This window comes from Triturus cristatus, chromosome 12 (assembly GCF_964204655.1).
Source record: "Triturus cristatus chromosome 12, aTriCri1.1, whole genome shotgun sequence".
NCBI lineage: Eukaryota > Metazoa > Chordata > Amphibia > Caudata > Salamandridae > Triturus > Triturus cristatus.
Window position 1 is genome coordinate 110,175,794 of NC_140595.1, and position 22,177 is coordinate 110,197,970.

The 22,177-nt window shown below is 47.5% G+C and overlaps 1 protein-coding gene across 7 annotated transcripts in view; it reads right to left on the minus strand.

Moving 5' to 3' along the window:
- Positions 1-22,177, minus strand: part of LOC146772776 (uncharacterized) — a 209,792-nt gene that overhangs the window by 185,384 nt on the left and 2,231 nt on the right. For 3 of the 7 annotated variants that reach the window (XM_085638910.1, XM_085638907.1, XM_085638905.1), the window contains exons 2-3: positions 260-354; positions 115-167 (exon numbers count right to left, since the gene is read on the minus strand). The exons of 1 other annotated variant lie outside the window; for it this stretch is intronic. The gene's annotated coding sequence lies outside the window, so the exon portion shown is untranslated. Of the gene's footprint in view, positions 1-110; positions 168-259; positions 355-22,177 lie in introns of all 7 variants that reach the window. 3 more of the 7 variants (XM_085638908.1, XM_085638904.1, XM_085638906.1) reach the window with 2 other exon arrangements.

The window sequence follows — 22,177 nt, forward strand, 5'->3', positions numbered from 1 at the left end:
CATGAATGCCAACAATAGTCTGTTTCATCCATTTTGATATTCAAACTAATGTTTGACTCAAAACATAATCATTTAGCATATTGGCACTCGTCAAGGAAAGACTCTCTCACCCACTTTATGTAATTTTGCAGTTATCTCCTTTTTCAGTCCACCAGCAAATTCATTTTCTAAAATATTAAATCATCAAATTGAGGTTCCAGCAATATTGAAACATGTCAGTCTATGTGGAAAAAATGATCAACTAGCCACATTAGCTTACCCTGAATTCACAATCGAGGATCAATGTGAAAATCTCAATCCCGTAAAATTATTTCTTACTGGCCAAACTTTGTGGTTAGTTCCATGATAATGAATCTAAAAGGACAGAATAAAACAATTTCTATTATTTTTGTAATGGTTAAGATCCATCCAATTAGTCTAAAAATAGTACCAGAAAGTCCCTTTTACCTTCGTAGTTAGCAACAGCACTTCCTCATTCTTAGACCGTGGGAAAAGAAAGCAGCCAATTTATAAGCCTATTTATGCTCTCCTAAGATCTTCCTGCCAATTTTTTATGTGGGCGGACTTAGAGGAATAAATATCCTTAACTTATAGGAAATGTGGTTTGAAACCGGGCAGTCAGACCCGGATGGGGAAATACTCTTGATTCATGGGAAATGTCATTTTAAACCAAGCTCTTTGCCTCTATTCAAGTAAAAACAATTACTTGTTGTTCTCATTTATTTTTAATGATTTTTTTCAACATTGCATTTGTATAAAATATATTATATTTAAAAATGTTTACTTTGCTCTAGCTTAGTATAGAGTCTGTGATTTGTAGCAGTGTAGATCAGTGACTTATTGGATAGATTCACCCAGATTTCTCATAAGACGTGTATTCAAATTAATATGTAAAAACTACAGATTAAACATGTCAAAATATTAGTCAAACGTGTGAGCTTGTTTTATTACCACAAGAAGTCTATACTTTATTAATAAATGGGTGCAGGTGGGCCTCTACACTTTTTGGCTTATATCTTGCTATCTTGCTGAACTGCCACAAGTCCTAATGGAAGCCAAGACTTCCCCCCCTAAAATGGGGGGGGGGGGGGGAGATATATATCGTGCCGCCAGTATGCTGATGACCTCACAGTTTTTGACCTAACACAGGCGGGGCTCCAAAGAAAGTTTGAGTTGTTTAGTAAATATTATATCTCCAATGAGTTGACCATATATATAGATAAAATGAAACGTCCATTTTTTCAAGAAATCCAAATCTTACATGTGGGTCTTTGGGCAAAAGCATGTAGAAGTGGCTTCCCCACGTAAGTACTTTTAGATTACATTTTCAGAGAAATTTAATTGGGTATTGCATCATGAAATGGGGATGTCACAGCTTTATCTACGACTGGGGGCTATCCACATTTAAGAAAGCTTTTGGTGGCCCCTCGTTCTCCCTAGAGTTTACTGTATATATAACAATGGTGTCCCCTCAGTGTTTGCATGGGGCTGAAGTTTTAGGCTCCGAGTCAATGTGGGATCAATCAATCAATCAATCATAGCATTTGTATAGCGCGCTACTCACCCGGAGGGTCTCAAGGCGCTGGGGTCCGCTACTGCTCGAAGAGCCAGATCTTAAGTTGCTTCCTGAAGGAGAGGTGGTCCTGGGTCATCCGAAGGTGGATGGGGAGGGAGTTCAACGTCTTTGCTGCCAGGTAGGAGAAGGATCTTCCTCCGGCGGTGGCTCTGCGGATGCGTGGTACGGCGGCGAGGGCGAGGCTGGTCGATCGTAGCTGGCGGTTGGGCGTGTAGAAGGTCAGGCGGTTGTTGAGGTACATGGGGCCCAGGTCGTGGAGAGCTTTGTGTGCATGGGTGAGGAGCCTGAACGTGATCCTCTTGCTGACGGGGAGCCAGTGCAGGTCTCTCAGGTGGCCTGAGATGTGGGTGTGTCGGGGGATGTCCAGGACGCGTCGTGCTGAGGCGTTCTGGATGCGTTGGAGTTTTTTCTGAAGTTTGGCTGTGGTTCCGGCGTAGAGGGTGTTCCCGTAGTCCAGTCGGCCGGTGACGAGCGCCTGGGTGACTGTCCTTCTGGTTTCGGTGGGGATCCATCGGAAGATCTTACGGAGCATGCGCAGGGTGTTGAAGCATGATGATGAGACGGCGTTGACTTGTCTGGTCATCGAGAGGGAGGAGTCCAGGATGAAGCCCAGGTTGCGTGAGTGGTCCGTTGGCTCGGGAGTGGTGCCCAGGGCAGGCGGCCACCAGGAGTCGTCCCAGGCGGAGGGTGATGATCCCAGGATGAGGACTTCCGTCTTGTCTGAGTTCAGTTTCAGGCGGCTATTCTTCATCCATTCGGAGACTTCTTTCATCCCCTCCTGGAGGCTAGTTCTGGCGGTGGCGGGGTCGTTGGTGAGGGAGAGGATCAGCTGGGTGTCGTCCGCGTAGGAGATTATGTTGAGGTTGTGTTGGCGTGCGATGGCTGCGAGGGGACTCATGTAGATGTTGAAGAGGGTTGGGCTGAGTGATGATCCTTGTGGTACGCTGCAGATGACTTCGGTGGCGTCAGATCTGAACGGGGGGAGGCGGACTCTCTGAGTTCTTCCGGCGAGGAACGAGACAATCCACTTCAGTGCTTTCTCTTGGATCCCGACGTTGCTGAGGCGCTGCACTAGGGTGCGGTGGCAGACAGTGTTGAACGCTGCAGAGAGGTCCAGGCAGATGAGGGCCGCTGTTTCGCCGTTGTCGAGCAGGGATCTGATGTCATCGGTGGCTGCGATCAGTGCGGTCTCGGTGCTGTGGTTTGCTCGAAAACAGGACTGCGAGGGGTCGAGGGATCCGTTCGTCTCGAGGAAGGCGGCGAGTTGTCTGTTGACGGTCTTCTCGATGACTTTGGCAGGAAAAGGGAGGAGCGAGATGGGGCGGAAGTTTTTGAGGTCGGTGGGTTCCGCAGTTGGTTTCTTCAGGAGGGCACTGAGCTCGGCGTGCTTCCAGCTCTCCGGGAAGGTGGCGGTGTGGAAGGAGGTGTTGATGATGTCCCGGAGTTGGGGTGCGATGATGGAGTCGGCCTTGTTGAAGACGTGGTGGGGGCAAGGGTAGGTTGGAGATCCGGAGTGGATGGTGTTCATCGTGCGGGTGGTGTCTTCGGTGCTGACCGGGGTCCAGGCGCAGAGGGTGGTGGTGGGCTGCGTTGGTTCGGCTACTGGGTGCGTGGTTGGTGCGCCGAAGCTGTTGTGTTTGTCGGCGATCTTGCGGTGGAAGAACGAGGCGAGAGAGTCGCAGAGGTCTTGTGAGGGAAGAAAGTTGTTGTTTCCGGCGCTGGGGTTGGAGAGCTCTTTGACGATGCCGAAGAGTTCCTTGCTGTTGTGGGCGTTGTTTTCCAGTCTTTCTTTGAATGCTGTCTTCTTGGTGGTGCGGATCAGCTGGTGGTGCTTGCGGGTGGCGTGCTTGAGGGCGGTCATGTTGTCTGTGGTTCGGTCGTGGCGCCAGGCTTTCTCGAGGGTGCGGCAGTTCTTCTTGGAGTCCTTGAGTTCGTCGGTGAACCATGGGGCTTTCTTGCTGCCGGGTCTGCTGGGAGGGTTCTTCAGTGGTGCGAGGTCGTCGGCGCAGGCGGTCAGCCACTGTGTGAGGTTGCTTCGTTGGGGTCCGTTGTGCTGGCGGGTGGGTTCTGGCTGAGGGAGGTGGTGAGCTGCTCGGTGGTGATCTTGTTCCAGCTCCGGCGAGGAACCTGTTGCGGTTGGTGGTGGGTCGTGGTTCTTCTGAAGCTGAAGTGGACGCAGCTGTGGTCAGTCCACTGGAGTTCGGTGGAGTGGCTGAAGGAGACGTGCCTGCTGGAAGAGAAGACGGGGTTGAGCGTGTGGCCGGCGTAGTGGGTGGGGGTGTTCACCAGTTGCTTGAGTCCGAGGTTGGCGAGGTTGTCCAGCAGGGTGGTGGTGTTGCAATCCTTGTTGTTCTCCAGGTGGAAGTTGAGGTCCCCTAGGAGGATGTAGTCAGCGGAGGGGAGGGCGTGCGGGCTGATGAAGTCTGCGATGTCTTTGCTGAATTGTGTGCATGGTCCCGGGGGTCTGTAGATGAGGGTGCCTCTGAGGGTGGTCTTTGGGTCGGTGTGTATCTGGAAGTGGAGGTGCTCGGCAGCGGAGAAGGTGTCGTCTGATTTGGTCGTGATGCGGATGGTGTTCTTGTGTACGATGGCGATGCCTCCTCCGGTCTGGTTGACGCGGTCCCTCCGGGTGATCTTGTAACCGTCCGGGATGGCTGTGGCGATGTCGGGCGCTGAGGAGGCGTTCATCCAGGTTTCTGTGAGGAAGGCGATGTCTGGCGATGTTGTGTCAAGGAGGTTCCAGAGTTCGATGGTGTGTCTGTGGATGGAGTGGGTGTTGAGCAGGATGCACTTGAGGTGGTTGTTGCTGGAGGTCGGCTTGGCGGGTGTGGTGCCTGTCCGGAGGCAGGAGAACTTGCAGGTTCGGCAGGTGAAGGGTCCGTGGGCGCGTTTCGGGGTGGCTCGGTAGCAGGCGGGGTCCCGTCCGGCGTTGAGTGCGTTGAGGGTGGCGGTGTCGTAAGTCCGTCGTGTGGGCTGGGATAAGTGTGAAGGCAAATGTCTAAAGAACTTGCTTGGGCTACCCAGTGGAGTATTGACTCCTGCCATGAGAATGGAATCTAATTTGAAATCCTGGAACTTCCTGGCATGGAAATCAACATTAGGTATTTGGGGTAAATTTGGCAGTGTCGATAATCTGAAAAAATTCAATCTTTTATGCTATGGAAATTAGGAAAAAAATGTTTATTAAAAATGTTTCCCCATTTATTTTGCACAGGGCTCAACATAGAAGAGGAAAAGAAAAAACAAGAACAAAATTAAAACGGCAATTTGTACACTCTGTTCGCTATTACCGTTTTTCTTAAGCCTTAAACAATTCATAATCAATCATGTAGAATATACAAACATTCAAATTATTATCAATTAATTGTAATCTAACAAAATATATTATCTTACACATCACTCTTTCCACTTGGTTATAGGTTCCCAAATTTGTCTGCCTAATCTCCTTCCCTTTTTTCCCTTCCTTGCATAAATTGCCATCTCCAGATTATAAATCTCTATTAGTCTAGCTAACCAACGGTGAAAGGTCGGGGGTAAGGGTGTAAGCCTTCCGAAGCAATACACAATCTCAATACTGCCATAGCGACAAAGATAAAACATTCAAATTCCATTTGCCTATCATCATTATTCACTCCTAACAGTATAATCACAGGTGTTAAGTTAATCTCAATTCCTAATGATCTAGAAAAAAAGGTCTCAATATCTTTTTGTATTATTTGCATATGTGGGCATGTTGCAAAGATGTGAACTATATCAGCCTCTAAGCTCCCACATCTTGGGCAAGTGATTCCTGTTGTCCCTCCCCATTGCGCTATTCTAGCAGGGGTATAGTATAATCTATACAGAGTTTTGTAGTGCTGTGCCTGAAGAGCCGCGGAACATAATATACTCTGCCCCATTTCTAATGAGAGAGAAAAGGATTCTTTCCCTACATCCAATTTTTGTGCCCATTTTACTGCTCCTTTTTCCAAGTCATCCTGCTTAGATTCTATCAATTCAGAGTAAAACCTTTTAATCGTACAGTCAGTTCCTTCCTGAATAATCTCCATGATTGAGTTTTTCTCAAATCCTACCTGCCCTCCCTTCTTTGTTACCATAAAACTTCTAACCTGTAAATATTTAAAAAAGTGTCTTGAGGCTATTCCATATTTTCGTTGAATCTCCGAAAACTGCATAATCCCCTGCACACCCAGAATGTCACCAATCTTATTTATTCCCTTCCTCCCCCATTCTTTAAACACAGAGTCAGAAAAAATCTTGAGGTAAGGAGGGGCTCTCTCCCATTCTAGTATACCAGTTATATCTCCCAAGGCCGAATTTCTTCGTAAAGGCTTTCCAAATACTAAATGCTGCCTTGACTGTCTTAAATCTGGTCCTTTTAAAGTAGCTCGAATCCATCTGCTTCAGGCATACATTCTCTGCTTCTGATCCTAAGGCTAGCCCATATATTGCAATTTTGCTGGAGACCCCTTGTCCTTCTGTTTCTGCACCCCCAATTAGGCCTATCATATACTGTAGGGCTGCTGCCCAATAATAAAGCTTTAGGTCAGGTAACGCCCATCCCCCCCTATGTCGTGGCAGCGCCATAAACCTCAGTGCTCTTCTCGTCTTGCCATTGGCCCAGATGAATCTGTTTATCATGTTCTCTAGTATTTTAAACCATTTATCCTCAAACATTAGGGGAATTGCCCTGAATATTTATAAAAATTTTGGGAGGACCATCATTTTAATGATGTTTGTGCGACCCATAATGGAGAGGTGTAAATTCTGTAACCTATCTAAGTCTTTCCTCACCTTAACAATTATTGGAGCTCTGTTTTTTTCCACTAAAGTCTCTAAGGCAGAGGTAATAGTTACCCCTAAATAGACACCTGAATCCACCACTCTCTGATCCAGACACTGCACATATTGGTTCTTTATAATTTGCGTTTTGGATGTGTTCAGCGCATATCCCGATATCCGTCCAAATTTCAAAGCCTCGCTCTCAACCTGCTCTATTGCCTCTGCTGGATTTGGTGTTATAACCACAACGTCATCGGCATATGCTAATATCTTGCACTGTCCCAAGCACGTAGTTAGTGGAACAATTCTTTTGTTCATCTCCAACCTACGTATTAGCGGATCCATATACATCGCAAACAATAGCGGTGAGCAGGGACACCCCTGTCTTGTTCCCCGTTTTATTTTCACTGGAGGGGTGGAGCCTGCATTTACTTTAATAGAAGCCACCGGAGCAATATACAAAGCCTGCAGTGCCCTAACATATCCCTCCCTAAGCCCTGCTCTCTTTAAGGTATGCCACAAATAGTCCCAGGAGACCCGATCGAAAGCCTTTTCTGCATCTAGAAGCATTACCGCAATCGGGTCTCCTGAAACTTCTCCAACATCGAGTAGTGTAATAACCTTCCGTATATGATGGGTAGTACCCCTACCAGGTATAAAGCCGTGTTGGTTGTTGCTAACAAGGGTGTGTATTTTACTGGCGAATCTAGTAGCTAATACCTTTGAATAAATCTTCGTATATGCATTCATTAAGGTTATCGGCCTATATGAGCCTGGTTTGGTGGGTGGTTTCCCTTTCTTTAAAATTATAACGATATCAGCCCTTCCCCAGGATGCCGGTTTGGAGATTCCTACCTGAGCCTGCTGTAATGTGCTCAAAAAATCTATACTGATCACATTCCAAAATACCTTATAAAATTCAATCGGAATTTGATCTGGTCCCGCTGCTTTGCCAGAGGGTAGATTCTGTATAGCAACTTTAATTTCTATTATATCTAAAGATGCCTCTAACATCTCAGCGTCCTCCTCACTTAGTGTTGTTACTGGTATCTCCCGTAGATATGAATTGATTGCCTCCCCTTCTTTACCATACTGCTCATCTTATAGGGTAGCGTAAAACTGCCTGAATACTTCGCGAATCTCCTCTGTATCTATATGTAGCGTGCCCCTGTTGTCTCTAATTTCCCTAACTTCCCCTGTAGCCACCTTCTGCCTGGTACGTATGGCAAGTGTACGTCCCACTGTCTCACTAAACTCGTGACATCTCTCTTTGTTTGCTAAATATATCTTAGCAGCCCTACTTGCCGCGCTCTCTTCTGCCTCCAATTTTGCCTTAGCGACCTTGATAAGGACTTGCTCGGGCGAAATCCCTAGCAAAATGCATTGCTCTAACTCCTCCTCAGCCTCAAGAAGTGCCCTGGTTACTTCTAAGTTCCTCAGCCGCTCTTGTTTTCTTTTAAAGGTGCTATAACTAAGGGTCTCCCCCCGGGCTCCTGCCTTAAAGGCGTCCCAAACCATACCTGTCGCCGCAGTCCCCCTGTTAATCTCAAAAAAGATCTTTATCCATTGTGTCATATGTTGAATATACTGTTCATCGCTTAGTAGCCCTCTTTCAAACGTCCATACCCTCTCCTTCCGTGTAGCAGCTATTGTAGCCAAATTTAAAATCAGCGGGTTATGATCGGAGAATACTCTAGGAAGTCTTTCAATTTCTAAGCTAGGGATCAGAAAGTTGGATGCAAAATAGTAATCCAGCCTTACACAAGTCCTGTGCGGAGCTGAGTAATATGTGTACCCCTTATCACCCGGTCTCAAGCTCCCCCATACGTCTGTTAAAACATTATTTTTTACAAGGCTAAGTAACGCTTTACACACTCTTTTTTTTTTGCCTTTATATCCCCCTTGGGGCCCTAGCCCTAACCCGTTTGTCCCATTGATATTAAAATCCCCGGCTAAGATGACACAAGGAGCCCAGGTGGCTAACTCCAGATCCAAGTATTCAAATATCTCTGGGTCATCATCAGTTGATCCATAAATAGTCCCCAGGGTAATCCACTTCCCATTGAGTAGGCACTCAACCAATGCCCACCTGCCCCACTGATCTTCTAGCTTTTTCCTTGTAATAACTTCCTTATTCCTAGAAAGAATAGCCACTCCTCTATTTTTTGCCCCCTGCTTAGAATATACTAGTACCAGGAAGCCTAGCTGGTCCAGAAGATACCCTTGTGTCCCCATTATTTGTGTTTCTTGCAATAGCACAAAATCCACGTTCATCCTTTTTAATGCCAGTGAAACTGTCTGCCTTTTCCGATAGTCATTTAATCCACATACATTCCACGTGACAAATCGAGTACCCATTAACCTACATCTAGTATTTGTCCCAGCCAATGAATCCTACTAATTTTTCGATCATTCCCCCATTTAAGTGTTTGTCTGTTTTTCCTGTTCTTGCATGATTTCATGCCGTCTGTCTCTAGCCATCCATCTTCCCTCACTGTTGTACTCATACATTCTCTCACTGTGTCTTGCCCTGTGCCCGTAACCCCCGCCCCCTCCCCAGAGATCCCACCCTTAGAGCCCTCCCCCCCTTACTGGCAAATAGGTCAATCCTGACCTATGCGTGTCCGCCGGATCGCAGTTTGCTACCCCCCCTCTCTCTCTTTTTTTTTTCTTTCTTTTTTTTAGTTATATTTTATTTCCTATTAGTAACTACCGGGACCCCTTGCCCCTTAGAGACTTTTAGTTCATTAAGGTACTCCTGTGCTTTTACTTCCGAATGGAACACCTTAAATTGACCATTTAGCCCTACTTTCAATCGGGATGGGAACATCAGGTAGGCTTCACACCCTAGGCTATGAAACGGTGTAATGAGCTGTCTCATCCGCCACCTCCTTTCAACAGTGGCATGACAAAAGTCAGGCCGGACAAAGAAGGTTCTATCCCTGTAAGTGCGCCTGGCCTCGGGTTTTGCTTTGCTCATAATCTCCTCCCTTAATAAAAAATTCCCCACATTTAACAAGATCGCCCTTGGTTTAAGTGCCATGTTCCCCCTCTTCTGATATAAGGGAAAACGGTGGGCACGTTGGATTTCTTTTTCCCAATCCCATTTAGTTATCTCAGGAAGCCCCTCTCTGAGCAAGTCATTCACAAACGATCAGATATCTTGTCCTTCTTTCCCTTCCTCCACCCCCAACAGTCTGATATTGTTTCGTCTTTGCCTGTTCTCAAACTCTTCAAGTTTCCATAAAACGTCCGTTGTAATTTTTTCCTGTTCAAGCCTAGTATCTCGCCATTTAGCGACCTCATCTTCCAGCTTTCCTGTTCTTTCTTCTACCTCCACAACCCTGCCTGCCATATCTGCATACAGTTTATTTACTTTTCACAGTGATTGATCCCTGTATCTTTTTATTCGCCTGCCTGGCCCTTCGGCTTTCAATCCTCGCTTCGCCCTGCATCTGCTTCAATGTTGTAAATAGGAGGTTGAAACTGGGATTCTGTGGTTGAGCTTGGTCTTGAGCTTGTGGTTGAGGCAGGTATGGCTGTACCGGGCATTGAGAAAAAAAAAATAATAATAAAAAATAAAAAAAGGAAATTAGAAACAGAGAACTGCATTGAGCGCAGAAGATTAAAGGTGGACTGACTAAAATTACGAGAAAGTTAAATATTGGAAATTATAAAGCTGCGGAGCCCCCGTCCCTTCTGAAAAAATACTTAAATATATTTTTATCAGGAAATCAAGGCTTGCGGATTTACGTTACTTGGCAACGAAGAGGTCGGCTAGCTATGTGTTGAAACCCTGGCAATTAAATCAAAGCTCCTTATTTGTCTTCCTTACCTCACCCTCTTCTTTGTCGGTTGTTGTTGAAAATTCCAGGTTACTTTTAATGTTTTACATTTGAATCATAGTAAATTCCAAGGGCTATTGAACACGGAGGTTAGCTGTATATGTGGTTTATGGTATGATGAATTTAATGTATTTCTGCTTTTTGATTGTTTACTTTTTTTAGATGTTCGACGTTTAATCTTAAAAGTGATTTTATGTATAATATTCAGCACTGAAGGGTGGCAATCTGACTCTTGTTAAACATGACATTTTTAGACATAGCGTGTGCCATAGGAAGGCTTTAAACGTCTATTCTTGTATAGGGGATGATATTCTATGTATTTTTAAATTGTTTTTATCGTGTTAGGATTTTTATGGTTGGCTTTACATACAAGGTCAAAATAGACAGTGATTTATTAAAACAACAGAGACAAATTGTGAAGTCACTGTTCTCGGCATCTGGAGTGCATGCGCACAACAGTCTCCTGGCTTCCCTCGCTAGCACTGTGCCATACAGGTACAATATAGAGCCTTTCACATCTCCAAACACTTTAACTAGGATGTAAGAGGCAGAGTTTGGCGAACACAGGCCTGAAACACACGTGATCCACTCCACACGATTCAAATCACAAAAATTGTGGAAGCTAGAGGGATCTCTTTCAGAGACCTGTGTGCCAATCAGGGCTGGCTTTAGGGCAGTTCGAATGGTGCAGCCGCACTGGGCGCTGACCTGGGGGGGAGAAGTGCTGACCAGAGGCAGGGGGAGGGGCACTGACCTGAGGGCGGTGCTGTGTTTAGCAATAACTTGTGATTGGATAGATGAGGGGCACCTTTGCCCAGTGGTAGTGAGGGAATCCGAGGAGGCAGTCATGGGGGCACCAAGAATGATTGTCGCACCGGGCGCCACCAGCGCTAAAGCCAGCCCTGGTGCGAATACCAGGCCCAGTTTAAAGTTTTGGCAGAGTCATATCAACCTTTCATCCTTCAGGTGCCGGTAAAATAATACCATTGAATTTGATGATAATTACATATTATTAGTGCTTGAACATTCTGAACTCGCCAGGCTGTGATGTTTTTTATTCAAACAACTGGAATTTATTCTCGCAGATGGCATAATGAGCCAACAGACTCCTTCAGACAAAGCGATGCTGTGTTCAATCAAAAGGCTCGAAAAAGTCAAGCAGCGCTTACAAAATATTGTGTTAGACTGTACTGCTCAGCAGTCAATGCAGGTGGTCTTCATTGAAATATATGTTTTGCATTTACTGTGACATAGCGCTTACTACCCATTCCAGGAGCATTGAAGCACTAGTCTACATGGGCAAATGCTACATTGTGTTGAGAGTATGTGGTTGGAAGATTGGTTTGGAACACCACCTTGCGCAATAAGGTTACTACAGTGAAATACAAACTGGATTTTTCAAGAATACAGCCTCCTTTCTGTAGCAAGTCAGTTGAATGTTGTACCATCACAAACGGTTCATGTGAAATGCATATGAAATGTAGCACAACACATTCAGTGGCCCTGTTACTGTGGCAAGTTAAATGCACATACAGCAATAGTCAAATTTTGATGGTGTGATAAGACTTCACTTTCCGTACACCATTCAAAATTACACTTCTCTGATCTGCTTTTGTTAGGCAGCACCATGTAAAAAGATGCACATTTTTTATTATTTGTGTATAAAACTGTAATCCGAAGCATTTTTGCATCTTCCTGAATGTCAAACCACAGGACATCAATAAAGACATTAATCAGTACTAGGTCCATGCTCCATCGAAGAGATGAACAAATGAAGAGGAACTGAAGTCTGCACGAGCGTACCAATGAGAAGCAAGGAAATAAGAGTGAAGAAGAAGCTACCCAATGGTAAGTAATGGGCAGGCTAAAACCCCCCCTTTAGTTTTTTTGTTTAGGAACAATAGATTATCTCCAGCGACAGCGCATGCGCGCTGGTTGCAGGCGAGACATATTAACTACAAAAGAAAGAAAAGCATGAATTCATTTTTCTTTAAGCCGCTGGCTTAATTATGAACCGTGACCTGACCTGGCCTTCACCTCGTCTGCTGATTCTGAGGAACTCAACTATAACAAGTTATAACAGTTGAGTTTTGACATCGTTTTATTTCTTTATGATAGGTGACTGGGAACGTCACAAGTTGCCTATTATGAAGAAATGAGAGACAGGTTTTTATACAGAAATTGCGGAATTTCATGTATTTTAATTACATTCCAATCTATTAGAACCCGTAGGACATGATTGACCTACAGAGTCTAATAGATTCTTACATTTTTGGAAGAAGTGTTTTCGTCACGTGACGTCTTGGAAGGTCGTTTCACTGCTGCGCTGAGCGACTACACCTACTTTAATGGATTCTCATAGTACAGTCAGTCAGACACAATGGTCCTATATAGTCTAATAGAGTCTTGCATTTTTGGAGATCTGTTCCATAATGTCTCTAACCATGGCTTTAAGTGGGCCGGGTCCTGCCGGTGCTCAGCTCTGACAGTTCTAAAAAGCAGGTGCTGAGACGGGTCCCTATCGGGCTCTGTATTTTTGTCCTCATCCTCAGGGTGAAAACAAAATCTTAACTCTGCTTCAGTACCTTTGATGTAACTTCAAAAAGACTCATTTTAGTTCTTTCACAGTCTCATCATTTCAAAACTGAAGCATTTTCAATATTATATTCAACAAAGCCATAGTTGTTGCATATTTGTCTTATGCAACTTACAACCACCGATAAAGCCAATAGGCCTTGACTTGTTGGAAATGCAATATTACTTGTTGTATTATATATTTGGTTGCAATGACAGAAGCAGCAAAATACCGGTCGGGCGGTGCACTAATCACAGATTTTTAGCCTATGTGTTTTAAGCCACACCCTTAATTACGTTGGCCACGCCCCTTTGGAAGACCCCCAAGTTATTCATCCCACTTAAAGCCCTGTCTCACACCTTGTCTGCCTGACTTCACAGCTATGTATGCTTTAACGGAGTCTCACACATAGGAACAAAGTTTCACTCCAGGCTCAGCTGGTGACAAGGGCGTTAACTAGGCTCCCCTACTCCTGGTATCACGAGAGCAGACCCTTGGACATTGAGACTGCCGCAAGAAACCCGCCCTCTCCTTGCACAACCTTGGCTCGCCCTGTGCAATTGCAGCCGACTGACACGCCCAGCTACAACACACACTCACCGTCCAGGGAGGCAGACATCTTGTGAAAATACACCATACGAGAAGAGGGGCATGAGGGTGTGCTTAAATGGCAGTGTGTTAGGAGTACTTAAAACACAATATTTTTCAAACTAACCAACATTTTTTAAGACCGTTAAACCAGAGACAGGAGAGTGAGAGTGTGTGTGTTTTTGTCTGTGTGTGTGTGAAAATGCCAGGTGAAATCTGACAGACACCTCACCATACCCGACTAAAAGCACTTGTACCCAACTATTTACTACAGAAAACATTTTTTAGCGGGGGGGATACACCTCAAACACCCCCCCTGAAGCTACGCCCCTGCAGACGCTGCCTCAACACAAACACAGGAGGGCAGAGTCAGCACTGGACAAAGGGGCGAGGAGCAGTGAGTGACAAAAAGAGTTATATAGTCTGTGGCACGCACTCTATTATGACTCTGAGGGGTGGAGGGATATGAGCTGACAGGTTCTGGGTCGGACAGCATTTAGTGACCACACCGTCATCCGCTTCAGTCAACACGCATACACAGACGTCACCCAATGATTACACTGACACTTTATTTGTGGGTGAAGAACTGCTGCAGGTTTATTTCATACAACATAGTATGATAATAAAATTGGGTTATCTTACGGGCGATCCAGGGCAGGCAGCCCCTTGCTGCTCCGCCCGCCTGGTGAGCCAGCACACACGGTGGGTCGATGCCCGGCAGTGTGGCACATAATTATTTACAGATCATCCACTGGGTCACGTGATCTGTATCCTACTCCCGCCCCTTCCGACAGGGGCGGAGCGTGTTGTGGCACACCCCCGGTTGGTCAGGCCCCCCAACCGCCCGAAGGACTAACGGGGCGCCGTCGCGGTCTTCCCAGAACCCCCTTCGGCTCCTGGACCTTGGCTCGGGCACCCTTACTGTGCCGGACAGGGGTACCCTTACTGTACCGCCTGTCGCAGAGGTACCCTTACTGTACCCGTCTGCATCCAGATCGCCCTGTAACTCCGCCTGCAACGCAACAGAAAACATTAAAACATTCCAAAAAACGCGCTGTGCCTGACACGTGGGGTAAGTGGAAAGGGTGGGAAATCGCGTGTCCAGGCTGGAGCGGCGCGCAGGAAACAGAGGAGGAACTGGGCGAGAGGGCCTCCTAAGTAGGGGGGGCAAGCCGCGCCCCCCGCCCCCAATGGCCCGTCTCCAGCTCCAACTATAGGGAGTAATACCTTAGTGGGCGTAGCCTCGCGCGCGAGGCAGCAAAGGGGGAGGCTCCGACGGGCGGCCACTAACAAGCTGCCCTGCTGATGTCCCACTGCTTGGGACGCGGGCAGCGGCATAGTGACCACACCGTCATCCGCTTCAGTCAACACGCATACACAGACGTCACCCAATGATTACACTGACACTTTATTTGTGGGTGAAGAACTGCTGCAGGTTTATTTCATACAACATAGTATGATAATAAAATTGGGTTATCTTACGGGCGATCCAGGGCAGGCAGCCCCTTGCTGCTCCGCCCGCCTGGTGAGCCAGCACACACGGTGGGTCGATGCCCGGCAGTGTGGCACATAATTATTTACAGATCATCCACTGGGTCACGTGATCTGTATCCTACTCCCGCCCCTTCCGACAGGGGCGGAGCGTGTTGTGGCACACCCCCGGTTGGTCAGGCCCCCCAACCGCCCGAAGGACTAACGGGGCGCCGTCGCGGTCTTCCCAGAACCCCCTTCGGCTCCTGGACCTTGGCTCGGGCACCCTTACTGTGCCGGACAGGGGTACCCTTACTGTACCGCCTGTCGCAGAGGTACCCTTACTGTACCCGTCTGCATCCAGATCGCCCTGTAACTCCGCCACAGCTCTGGGGAGGCTACCGTCGCTGCCAGAGCCCCCCTTCCTCCGTTCGCTGTTTATAGGTGCCCGCCCCTGCGAGCCAGCTTTCACTGGGCTGACTAATGGGTCCTGTTCTGTAACCGTAAATATACGGCATTAAGTTGCAACATTACTCAGAAGCCCAGGGCAGACTAACAATGAATGACTCTTGGCCCCAATGCCGCTCAGCTTAGACGTGACTGGTGTTCCCAACCTTCTAAGTGAAGCTACAGCAGATCATCCTAACGTAATTATGGGAAGATCTAGCACCTGCATATGGAGCCAGAACTGAACCACAGCTGAGTTCCTCAGTCCATCGATTCCCTTCATATCCTAGCACGAAGGTTTTAATTTCCACTCTATCTACAAAGGTGATGTATTGATAGCGTCAGGTTCCTGAGTTGCTGCTGCTACTGAGAGGATTGCATGATTTCTCGGCTGGGCACACCATTCTAACGCGACTGCTAATCGGACGCCGTTTATCCTGACTCCGGATAAAGCCAATTTGATTGACTGAGCTGCCGCAGCAACATCTCTCAGCTCGTGGACCCAAATGTGTGAATGTTTCCCATCTCCCGGGCTCCAAGAAAGGCTGAGCGGGAAGAGCAACACCTAAATCTGTTTCTCAGACTGGGAATTGTGGCATAGGTAACAAGGCATAGGTGATTTAGGCACTTGTGGACCTGCAATCCTATTAAGATTTTTCACTTGCCAAATTGAGTGCCTTCCTGGCTTACAATTTCGTTCCCAACAGCTACAGCACAACAAGCAGGGTGAAGGTAGCGTGTGAGTCAGCCACTTTACCTACGTAATAAACACAAGCGGACATAACGGGTATATCAATTTGCTTCCTTTCACATGGTATTACGCTATTGTTTACTGCAAACTGACCCATATCTTAGCAACATCTCCTCTTTTTCGCCTTTCCACTTGCAAATTAAGTGACATTAAATGGACGATGGAGTCTTATACTAGTCCCGCTGTCAAACCCACTCTTTTCTTGCTCCCCACTGGGACAGCGTATCCAGTTGCCTCGCTTGATTAATAGAAGCTAGCTTTCGGACTTTATTGCTGCTGGAAAAGGGTCAATAGGTGTGCCTGCAGTCCTTGGTACACCGGTGTTGCTGTGCTATGGTAATTTGTGGTGCCGCCTTAGTGGCTTAAAAATGAAACGTCTTATTTTATCAAATGAATTGTTGTGAGCCCCGGTTATGATTTCGATCCTATCTACATAGTTGACAGTGTCTCTATCTTGTCAATACCTGGAGCACGTCCGCCTTAAATGACGACATTACATCCGGCTTTTCCGCTAGCCTTGCCCATTAACCTGTCAAATGTCTGTGGAGAGCAGCACGTCTCTGGTCATGCTCCTGGTCGCTCTCTGCTCTCTCCATTATTACTATGTAGCTGAGGGCATGCCATACACGGGTGTCTGGTTGAAATGTGCACAGGTCTTTGACACTCTCCCACGTGCAGTGCTGTGAACCGTTTGAAGTAGTTCATCGGATTCAGCCAACCACCCCCTAGGTGGAGGCTTGCACTCCCAAACTTCTGCTCATTATCGATAATTCGTGGCACCGACATGGTGGCTTGAAAAGAAACTTCTTATTTTATCAAATAATTTGTTGTGAGCCCCAGTTATGATTGCGTGTACATCTTCATAGTTGGCAGTGTCTCTATCCTGCCAATACCTGGGTCACTTCTGCCTTAATTGATGACAATACCTCTGGCTTTCCGCTAGCTTTGCCCATTTAAACTGTCACATGTCTGGTCGTGCTCACTTCAGAAGGTGTTAAGCCCTTTCCATTATTAGAAAGTTTAAATGCAAAGTACAAGAGGTATGGTCGCTCTCTGCGGTCTCATTATGACCATGTAGATGAGGGCATGCCATTCTGGGGTGTCTGGTTGAAGTATGCACAGGTAATGGACCCTTTCCCCCGTGTAGTGCTGTGAAACGTTCGGAATAGTTCAGCAAATTCAGGCAGCCACCCCCCCTAGGAGGAGGCTTGCACTCCCTAACTTCTGCTAGCGTAAGACCCGGTCCCACCTCCAGTTCAGTGAAATGTAGTAATTCACGACACCGACAACCCCAGGGGCCAAATACTGGGCTGTGTAAATGTGGCCCAAAACCACCATGAACAATTAGCTTGGAGTGGATGGGCGTTTCCTAGGCTGGCTGAAGGCAAAACCTTTGACCATCACTCCTGGCAAGATGTGCCAACGCAGGTAGAATAAAGAGTCATGCAGCCCTCCTTACTTCCTTTCCCAGTGCGACACAGGCGAAGAAAAATACCCCTTCCAGAAAGGTCATGGCCTTATCCCTGAAGCCTATCCATACAGCACTCTACCGGAAATCTACAGCATTGCTTTGTAAAGCGTTTTCTGGTTCCCCAATTATTTGTGGTCGATATGCTCTCCCTCAGTTTGACCAAACTCTTAGCTAATCGTACGCCTGCCTAATTCCCAGGGCTGTCTGGCTTAATGCTTTCGCCTGGAATTGCCCCCCCAAAATGTGGCCTTGCACTGAACCTTCATCTGGCCCTGGCGCCTATCAAACCACAGTGACAGCCTCTACATAAACAAACCTCACAAGGTCGCAGAAGCGGCAAGCCAGGCTAAGTCTTGGTCAACCATGTCACTCCGTGCTTTCCCTGGCCTCCCTGTGGAACAGGGAGAATAACCTCAAAGATGTTAAGTATGATAGACAAACCCAGGCCTTCCGCCTGTCTCCAAACAGCTCATGCTGCTGCCTTTCTTGTATAGACTAAACTGCCACTCTGCCTGAGTTGCAGAAATATCACACCCGCTGTTTCCCAATAGCAAGGCTAAGGATAAAAGGCCGCCGCCCATAATACCGTAACCCAGACGTTGGGCAGAAAAACAATGACCAACTGATGCCCCGGGTGGGCGTGCATCCCTAGTCTTGGTGGGAGCACACCCGCCGTCCTTGGGAAAACCTGGCACTACCTATCCATCACCAACCGTGCCCATCTCGCCTTCCTGATGCACACACGCCCCTCATGCTAAGACAGGAAGACACATGCTAAACGTGCCACCATGTGTCCAATGAAAGTAAACAAGTGATAGGCTTTATTGCATCAGCCAGACCATAACTGGGGTCACGGCAGAGTGGTCTAAGCGTGGGCCAGAATGGAGGAGGTATATGTGTGGCTAATGCAGGCCCAAAGCTCTGTGTAGATTGGTGTCCTTAAGAACTGAAAACAATAACTGGCCCGCAATGAACCAAGAACCGATAGTGACTAGTGTTGTCCACATGGGAACACAGCAGCAGCTCACTAACATTACTGCAAATGATATCTGTGACACCCACAAATTTTTATTTTTAAGGTCCTGTTTTGATCTCAGAGATACTTTATATGGCTTTTGTGTGGAACCAACACAAACATTTCTGCAAATAACTAATATTTCTCACACACCACCCTGTGCAAGTCCACATCAGCCGACCTGCTGCTCAAGTTGCTCCTCCCCACGGCGACGAGGGGGGCTAGGCCTGTTTGTGCATGAACTTCTGTTAGGCAATTCTACATATCGTGCCGTCAAACAGTCCTGTACATTATTTACAACAACCTCAAGTTGAGGTACAACATTTATGTAAAGTTGCAATCAGCAGCATATTTCGGTACACAAAACTTATAAGATCCCCAAGGCGAGACCTATTGGCTTTGCCACTGCTTGTTTGTCGTAGGCCTGGGAGTTTAAGTGATTTGCCCAGCATCACAGGATACTGAGCCCATGCCAGGCTCAAACCTGGTTCTTCAGCTCCAAAGTCAGCAGCTCTGGCCTAGACGCCACAAGCTCTCAATAAATGTTTGCATATTTATCTAGCGCGATCTCGACCCGAAGATATTGGAGCGCTTTACACGAGCACTGCATTTACATTACACATTCAGGCACAGGGAGATTAAGTGAACCGCTCAGAATCACAGGATGTGAACACGACCTCGAGGTTTGAACACTGGTTTCCTGCACCAAAATCGGCAGTTTAAGCCGGTGGACCACATTCCTCTACCATTTATCGTGTCTGTAACATGCTTGTACTCTGAAAATATGTAAACCATACCATGGTTTCCTGCAGCTTGTAACGTTTACAAAATGTTACAAAATTGCTACCAAGGATCCTTTGCCACCGTTGGCTAATGGGCATAAATGAGTGCAAAACCAAGCCCCTGTGAAAGCCCCCATGTGCCTGCCTAACCCAGGCAGTCGCCCACTGCCGAAACCGGCTCCCGTAATTACCCAATTAACCTTCAATGCCACGAGCATATTTTTATGGTTAGACTCGCAGGATGTTGAGCCGACGGGATGCTCGGCCATGTTATCATCTCAGGTCAGAAGTCACCTGCTCTAGCCCCTACGCGGCCATTTTAGTTGGTGCCCTTAACTTATAAGGCCTCCCATGAGGGCCTTCCGATCCATTCTCCCTCGAACACTCTGCTTCTGCCTTCCCGCTCGTAAATCTTGTGACCCGGCCGTGCGGGAATCGGCCTCTGCCCTGGCCCTGTATTCGGCTCTACTGTACTCAATATTTTAACAGTAAATCTGCAAAGCACTAGTAAGAAAAGAAATCAACAGCAGCATTCAGAGGCTGTTACTATTGAAATGGCGTCCACTGTCTTGCCATCTTCATGTATTCCCAGCGGAGGCCTGCGCCATGAACCTCAGAAGGCCGGCGGGGTCGTGGGTGGCAAGAGCCTGTATTCTAAAGCTGCTGGGGGGGACTGCTGCTAGCAGCCTTCATCTAGCAGTGTGTGGTTCAAACTTGTAGACAGCGCTGTAAATAGGACACCCACCAGGAAACAGCTTTATGTTTAGAAAGGGAAAATACAAACAAGCCTGGCCAATGACATTGACTAGGCGTCAAGGGTGCTATTGTAGTGTGCACAACGTATGGCGTGCCAGCAGAAGTTTAATTGAAGTGGCACCAGAGCTCAGCTTGATTACATAATTGTCCTTGATCTTTGTAGTTTAAAAGAAGTTAACAATCACGTTCTCATACAGTGGGGTATCAAAGGGCGAAATGATCCCTTATAAAAGGCAAGATAATTTTTTCCCAAACCCCTAATTTGGTAGTTAAAATAGCTACCCTCTGGGTCCCGGTGCCACTGCACCTGCTGCACTAATAATAGCTACGCCTCTGATCCCGCAGAAAGAAGGCCCATCCACGGCCTGTGTGCTTCGGAAGCTTTTTCCTGTACTCCAGGTGCTCTGTGTAAAAAGCGTATTCAGCATTCTCGAGCACACGATTAATAAAGATGACAAGGTTTAACGCAGTCACCCTGTGATGGCGTAAGTATGGGGACGGAAGCCACCAAGGTAGAGGACGCCCAACATTCTTGAACAGAAAAAAGCCCGCGAAGAACATACCGGATACCTCCAAGAAGGCATTAAAACAGCCTCGGCAGCTGTTCACTGGAAATTATTCCAACTGATTTCCTCGCAAGTACAGCGTGTGCATACGAAACAATAGGCCCTCTCAAGGAAAAAAGAATTAACACATCCATACATTCCGCAATAGCGTAAAACCAATAATTAGTTTGAGAACTAAGGAATCGTGCTGCTCTGTCAGGGAACGAAATGAGCAGCTCCCCTCTCCCCCTTCTTCTAACTCAGTCGAAGCAGCAGCTGTAGCTAAATGATCTTGGTAAATATGACGTGCAGTTGTCTAAGTAAGGAAAATGGTGTGGCGCTTAGCAGAAGGAGGGCATGAGTCATTGTTTGACACTCTGGCCACAGGAGGACCCGAATGGACCATAGAGACGCCCGGTGGGTGACACCGCAGCTTACCACCGGGCGCGACCGATGTTTTCATCCTGCGGAGAATGGCTTATTCACGGTCCTATAAGTGTATATTTACACCCCCATGGACTATCTAGGCAGTAAAACATTGACTGGTTCAAATGGTCGTGCAAACCCTCAGTCATGGATTTTGAAAATTACATAGCAGGTTGCCTTTCGCCCTGTGCGACGGAGACTTTGCTCGAAGTGCTCTAATAATATTCGAACTCGCAAAATGTATTTCCCAGTACAGTAGATGTGCTGACCTGCTTTTAGTCACCATGGCAACCGGCTGAGTTTATTTCAAGAGAGCCCACAGACTGAGATGTGTTCAACAGGTAGGCGCACTAAGATTTCGCATTTTCAGTGTCTCGTGTTCACACGACCAAAATGCTGTTAATCTGAATCAGCAGAATGAGAGGTTATTCCCATGTAAAACGTTTTCCAAGGCCTGTAGAGATTATATGATTAGCCCCTGAAATCACAGACAGTGGACGCGACCCCGAGGCGCGAACCCTGGTTTCCAGCAGGCTAGCCGATGCGCCACATCCCCTCCGCGATGTATCCACGGATCTGACCTTCCTATCTAAATCGCGAACTCTGCCGAACTCTGCGCTACTCGCCGCGCCTCAGGAACGCCCGAGGGAGTCACCAGACGCCGCTGCTCCGGGAGCGAACGCGACCACCGGCACCTAGCGCGGGGAAAGGCCAGCAAAGTACACACGCCCCCCCGCGCCAACCACCGGCAGCGACAACACGCTCCCCCGGCCCCAGACACCTCACCTCGGGATACCGTTCCGCACCACGCCCCGCCGCCGACCACAATCAACGCGACGCTGCCACGACAGAAACAACCACGACATCTCGCGCGGCCCGGAGCGAAACAGAAATCGCGTGTCCAGGCTGGAGCGGCGCGCAGGAAACAGAGGAGGAACTGGGCGAGAGGGCCTCCTAAGTAGGGGGGGCAAGCCGCGCCCCCCGCCCCCAATGGCCCGTCTCCAGCTCCAACTATAGGGAGTAATACCTTAGTGGGCGTAGCCTCGCGCGCGAGGCAGCAAAGGGGGAGGCTCCGACGGGCGGCCACTAACAAGCTGCCCTGCTGATGTCCCACTGCTTGGGACGCGGGCAGCGGCATTCTGATGGGT